This window comes from Salvia hispanica, chromosome 4 (assembly GCF_023119035.1).
Source record: "Salvia hispanica cultivar TCC Black 2014 chromosome 4, UniMelb_Shisp_WGS_1.0, whole genome shotgun sequence".
NCBI lineage: Eukaryota > Viridiplantae > Streptophyta > Magnoliopsida > Lamiales > Lamiaceae > Salvia > Salvia hispanica.
This window is the reverse complement of record NC_062968.1, coordinates 2647735-2655208: the sequence shown is the minus strand read 5'-3', so window position 1 is coordinate 2655208 and position 7474 is coordinate 2647735.

The following is a 7474-nucleotide window of genomic DNA, read 5'->3' as shown; positions in this document are numbered from 1 at the left end:
GCTTAAACAAAAAAATCTTAATTAAAATTACACAACAATTATAAATATCAATACACTAAAAAAAATACTCCAATATAAATTAAAACAAATACCCAAACAAAGAATAAAAGTGGCCCAGTCGGATTTATTAAATTGGACCAACATGGTATAACAAAACTTTCTTCAAAATATAAAATTTACTTATTTAAAACTAAAAATACTAAATACGTACATTCCAAATTATATAATATATCTAAAATATTAAGGATTAATGCAAATAATTTAATTATAACCACATAATAATTACATAATTGCATAGACATTATAAAGACCAATAGACTAAGGGCCAACAAAATTTAACATGCCCAAACATAGAAAATCACTAGCCCAAACGAATTTATACAATTGGCCCATTCAGCATTAAAAGGCCCAAAAAACCAGCCCAAACATATGATATTAAATTAGTACCAAATTAATTCAATTAGTTACACTTTAACTAATTAATTACTACACTTATGGCATGTTTGGTAGAGGTGATAACTCATCTAGGGATGAAAATTCATGAACAAACCCTAGATGAGTTATCACCTCTACCAAACATGGTCTTAGGAAATAAACCATACATTATACAGGCATATAAAAGCCTTTTCAATCATAACCCACCGACGCGCCGTTTGGGAGACGAAAACCCTAGCACCAATATCTACACTCCATCCCGCCGGAAAACCGGCGACGACCACCAAATCGCCGCCACTGCCAGGCCAATAGACACGCTATTTACACTTCCCGACGATGATCCTAAAATTTGGAGCTAATCTACCGCCGATTTCATTCGAAACCCTAGAAACGCACCAACAATTCTCGACGCGATTTCTCCCATTCGACGACAATTTCGGTGGACAAACACCAAATTTGTACAACCTCATCGACGACAGAATGATTGAAACGGCTAACCTCAACGAATCCGAGAAGATGGTACAAAAATTGAAGGATTTAGCTTTCAATTACATGTATATTACAGATATTTCAATTTTTTTAAAATAAGGTATAAGATTTGGAACGAATCTGACATTTTTTATTAACACATATTCTCAGAATCGGAGAAACATAGAAAAATTCGGAGGATTCAAACATTCAATCCAAAAAAATTGTAGAAACAGACCAAAACCTAGAATTGCTTGCCTGAAGAGATAAGTCTAATTTTATCAAGAATAGCTTCAAATAACTTCCTAATTTCAAGTCTTCCCTGCTATGATATTTTAATCCGTGCAATCTATTAAATCTAGTCACTAAACTGACTATATTTGAAGACTTAGCTTAAATTAAGATTAAAAATAAGGCTAAATGCCTATCTGTTATTTTATAGAAGATTTTACACCATTTTATACTTAAAGTGTAATAAAAAAAGGTATATGTTCAAAATGTCTAATGCAGAAATTGTCTAGACCATATACTATGCATGTATCTTTACTATTCTACAAATATAGCTTTTAAGACTTAGGAAAAATTAGACATAAAGCTAAATTTATGTGTTGAAAAAAAACCAAGTATATATTCTTAAGCTGTAGAACTTAGACACATAGCATCAATTAATGTCAAAGCTGGGGAAAAATACTGAAATACCGAAATACCGACCTTATCGTACCGAAAAAATACCGAAAATACCGAATTTTCATGATACCGTGACTTTCGTTACGGTATGATACCTTACCGAAAGATTCCGGTAAGGTAACAGTATGAATTTTCAAATACTGCGGTATACCGCTGTATACCGAAATTCGGTAAATTAAGGGATATACCGTAAACTAAGGTATATACCACAAAAATATAAACACAATTATATATAAAATATATTTTATATATTTTTAAATTATAAAATCTATTGTGAAATATAAATATAATTATGAATAAATTATATTTAATTTATTTTAAAAATTATAAAATATAAATAATATTCTAAATACTATAATTTTCTATTTTAATTGATGTTGAAAGTCAGGTATTTCGCAAAAGTAAGGTATACCGAACTTCGATACGGTATACCGAAAATGAGGTATGGTATCGGTATGGAAATTCGTCATACTGAAAATAAGGTATACCGAAAACTTTGGTAAGGTAAAAGTATGACTTTTTCGCATACCGTATTTACGGTAAGGTATACGGTATGGTGGTTTCGGTAAGGTATACCTTACCTATCCACCCCTAGTCAAAGCTATAACTCCCTATGTGTTATCTATTCTAAGATTTAAATTCCTTATTAAATAAATCTGATACATGGCAAAATCCAACAAAAACATCAAATTATGAACACAAAAAGTAAACCAAAAGAAGAATTCATTAAAAAAAGGCATAAGAGAGGAATACAAATAACATTCATTAGTTATTTCCACTTCAATCAACCTATATCTACTTTGTTTCACAACTATTCCAGCTGCAGTGATAACGCCAATGATATCCGCCAAGTTATACACTTCATTAATGAACTAAAAGATTGTAAACTAAAGTGTATTAAACAAAAGATATAATAGATGTTATACCAAAAAATGAACCCTGCTCTTCATTCTCATTGCTTGCTATCTCACCAAATGGTTTAAATGAAAAGAAATTTGCTGAAAAACTGGGATCTCTGACCTCATACACCTCTGTTCTGAAATTCATAATGAGTCTGTAAAGATGATTAGTAGCTTTATTTCTGAGACTGTTATCTCTAACAAAGAAGTTTTTCATAAAATAAATGCCTCCTTCATAAAGTTTATGTTCCAGATAGCACTTTTTTTTGGAAATGTTGCTTGAATGTATGTACCCTGAATATGAAGGAAATAAGGAATCAGGTATGTGTGATATGATATATAGAAGATTCTATGTGTTACTCTTTAATTAATAGAAACATAGAGATATAGAAAGTAATTTAATTAAAGATAACTAAAGATTTATATTATAATAGTCATTTATATCTTTGAATCATGAAGAACACCTTCTGAATTGATATCTTCATTGTCATCAGGAAGACCTCCAAAGACACGAACACAATGGACTTTTATGACAGAGTTTGTGATGGCACTAGGAAGATTTTGCACCAATGTAACATAGGGAGCCATACTTCAACAACAATGTTAGACACCAACAATTATGAAGATTTTAGTAACATTTACATATATCTCAATTAGTCATATAGTTAAATAATTAATATGTCTAATATAATGCAGGTTCAATAGATTCAAAAAGAGGCAGGAGATGTAAAGGAGAACATGATACTACAACAGAGGTCAGTTTCAGTAAACTACACTAAAAATCTTCATAATCTTCATACTGATAAATAACTATTTTTGCATTGTTGATGATTCCACAACATGACCAGTTAAGTAATAATAAAGAAGAACATTCAAGAAGTGTTGGAAAGAAGAAAGCTTCCAGACAGATAATTTATTTCAAATCTATAGTCAATAAAATGACAAGTGTAATATTTTAACTTATTATCTTTTATTTTCTAGACTTGTCTGCAATTTTAGTGACAAAGATGATGTCTTAATATCAATAAAATAACAAGTGTAATATTTTAACTCGCTATCTTTTATTTTCTAGACTTAGTCTGTAACTTTCGTGAAAAAAGATGATACCTTAATATCAATAAAATGACAAAGATGACATCAAAATACAATTCTCAAGTTAATACCAAAAGTGTTAAATTTTATTAATGGGTAAAAGTTTTTCAAATTATAAAATTTAGTCAAAATTTGGTATTTTTCATGAATTTATATTTGATTGCTAATATTATGAACTTAGGCTTTATAATAGATTCTCCTCGAGTTCAATTTTTCTTAAATTAAATTTAACGTGATATGTTGGGTATGTAAGTGGGCAAACTAATCAATATAAGATATAATGTCTCTTATAATGGGTGTAAATCACATTGTTTTGTATATGTTGATTGAGTTTAAAATGTTATTTCAATTTTCGCCGGAATTTCACGTCACGTGAAATTTACTAATTACATAAGTTTAAGATATTGCGGCCAAATTTCAAGTTAGGAGAGAAATATCAAATTACGGCCAAATCATTTTAAACACCCTTTCTCAAAAAATTAAAAGGTTAATTTGATTACGGCCAAATCTCTACTACTTACCATAAATAATGTCATTACTCTGTCTTTCATTACCAGTTTTTTGTTATTTCTAATCTTTATTTATCAGGCTTTAATCAACGTGTTATAGAGTGTGGTTCTCCATATTCTTGAGTTTTACTTAAACTTTTGAGTATTATTGTGATCGCGATTGAGTTCAAAATGTTCATTTGGCCCACAAGTAATACAGTATACTACTTACTTCTTCATCAGTCTTACAAAAATAGAAAAATTAGAAACATCATAGACTTTGTCGCATTAGTAAATAAAAGAAATTAAAATTAAAAAAGATTGAATAATTTTTAATGGTTAATAAGGCTCATCTAGGCATGTGTCAATTGGGCCAACCTGTTCGAAAAATTGGGGTAACAGAATCGTTACCAAGTCGATGTGGGACAAGATATAGAGAGTTTTAACACGCCCCCTCACGTGTGGACCAGAATGACACATCGGACTTCCATCACGTGGGTAGGCAAGAGAAGAGATAAAGAAATAAATCCATCATCGACTTGGGCCCGCTCTGATACCATATTAGAAATGAGCCACTCACCCCTTAAAAGGCATCATAAGGGGGAGGGTTATCCACACTTATATAGGTGAGCTAGGATCGTTACCAAGTCGATGTGGGATAAAATATAGAGAGTTTTAACATATCCTAACCCAACTTTTAGGTTTCAAGCTAACCTATCGGGACAATCAGACTCAAATTTTTTTATCTTTTTAACTATTATGGTTCTATTGATAATTATTTGTATGACTAGTGTAAAAGCAAGATAAAAATAAAATAATAAGTACTTATAATTTTTAAAATAATTAATTAAAATATATCTGCATGTGCATTTGAAAAAAATACACTTATAACTAACTTTTAAAATTTTGAAAAAGTAATAAAAAATAAAAATTAAATAATGAGAGTTCTCTCGCTCAAATTAGGTCAATCGTATCTATAGTGCTTGCTTGCACGGGTTGATTTCGAGCCTACCTTATCAAGTTGTTATTTGGATTGTAATTTTTGTTATGTGTTAATAAATTTTAACCCTAATCTTATAAATTGTCGTGCAATGCAAGCCAATCCACGAGTATCATGTTAATCAACATCTCTAGGTTCATCTTATTAGAAAAAAAATTATTACCAAAAATAAAATTAAATTACTAATTTTAAGAGATAACTCAAAAAAAATGTACCAACTTTTTTTTTGGTACGGAAGTGCAATATCAGAAATTATGTGCTACTATATCATTGATCACGACTACATTGATATGACATCATCAATCTTATTCGTCTTAAATTTATTTTAATCAAGAATAAATTTTATTAATATTAGTTGCAACTGAATTGAACCTAATCCAGTTTTCCTAATATGCTAATCTATCAAATGCATTCCGGTAAACCAATCCCAAAATTCAGTGTTTTTTACAAATATACTAATGCCATAACATTGCATCGTATAACCAATCCAATTATACTGATAAAAAGTTCCAACTAGATATTATAAATTAATCATCGATTTTTTATGGAAGTAGATATTTTATAGAAATGCATATTTATATCCTCTTATTTGACAATAAAACCAAACATAAATATGCAGTTGTCTTGAACAGTAAACTTTTTTCCAATTAATTTGTTAGCCAAATAAATAATTATATTTTTCATATGGAAATCCTATTTTGTATAGGAATAACAGTAATTGTGGCACATCATTCCTCCATCATTTCTCAAGTTTACATATTTTTGCTCATTCTTGTTTTTATTTTTCAAAATCTTCTTCCATCTTATATTGATTTTTTATGAAATTATCAAATAAAAAATTATATAAAAAGATAATTCTGTTGTTCCATTAGAAAATTAATTTTACAAGGAGATTATAACTTGCGTTCTTCCATGAATTTAATTGGCCATATTAATTCATTAAAGAATCATTTGTACGGGCAAGAATCCCCTGATGTGCAGAGGGGCTTTGCTATTTATGCACACACAACAATTTAAAAAGAAAAAGAAAAAAGAAAAATAAAAGAAAAATACATTATTTTATTATGTGATGATTGCATTTTATTATATATGCAACGCCTATGATATGACCATAGAAAAAATGTAAAATGATTATAAACACAATTTACGATTATTTTTCTGTTGAAAATCAATTATACAAAGACTATTAATGCGCACAATTCAAAAGTTCTCTATTTGTATAGGAATAACAGTAATTGTGGGCACATCAATCCTCCATCATTTCCTAGGTCGTGTTTTACATAATTTAGTTTTTCTTATTTTTTTTTTCAAATTCTTCAATCCTATACTGATTTTTTTATGAAATTACCAAATAAAAAAATATGTAAAAGGATAATTATGTTGCTGCAACAGAATTTAGTACTAATAGACAAGGAGATTAATATAACTTGCACTGTACCATGAATTATAAATTTATAATTGGCCATATTAATTCGCCAAAAAATAATCTATTCAAGCACTAATTATATGGTATGTCTATAATGTAAAATGATTATAAACACGATTTACGATTATTTTTCTGTTGAAAATAATTTAATCAAAGACTATCATTGCTTGCACAATTCAAAAGATCTCTCCCAATAAATACATGAATTGGGTTTAAATTGTTGATAATATGGTTAGCTAAACATGCTATTTATTGTGTGGGGTCCAACCATTAAGACCTACTATTAATAATTGGTCAGCAATTTTCATTTGAATCAGCTATAAATTATTTGCCTATATTCTCTATCACCCTTTTCCTACAAATTAATGCTAATTAACTTCAAACGATTTATACGGTGGAGGAAAATTATTTAACCTTATTCAAACAATTTTAAAAGTTTGGGATTGACTTAAAATTACCAAGGCAGCAAGTCTCCGACAAAGATTGATTGGTTGCAATAAATTCATGTTCAAACGAAATAGTAGTAATTGGATAAACGTCTATTTATTCACCAAATTTAACAGCTTAGGATGATCTTTTTATTTTATTACCTTTGTCAAAGTGATTAGATAAAAGAATTTATAAATAAAATACCCAATTTAGGTGACCTGATTAAATTTGAATATGAACAGAATAATGTATCCGGAGACCTTTTGAACTGCCAAATATTCACTGATTGTGATCCAATTTGTAATTCTCGAGTCATTTTTAAAAGTGGCCAATTACATACTTAACCCGTTCCAAAAAGTATTAGACGCGCAATACTAATGGCGTGTTCGGTAGTTATGTTTCACTAGAAATAACTTAATTTAATTAAATAATGCTAGTTGTTTGGGGGAAAATATGATTCAATAAATGCATTGTATTTTCTGGACTGGTGAGGGCTGTCAGAATTTTTATGTTTTGCATTGTTAGTAACTCATTAGTAGTGGGTTTATTT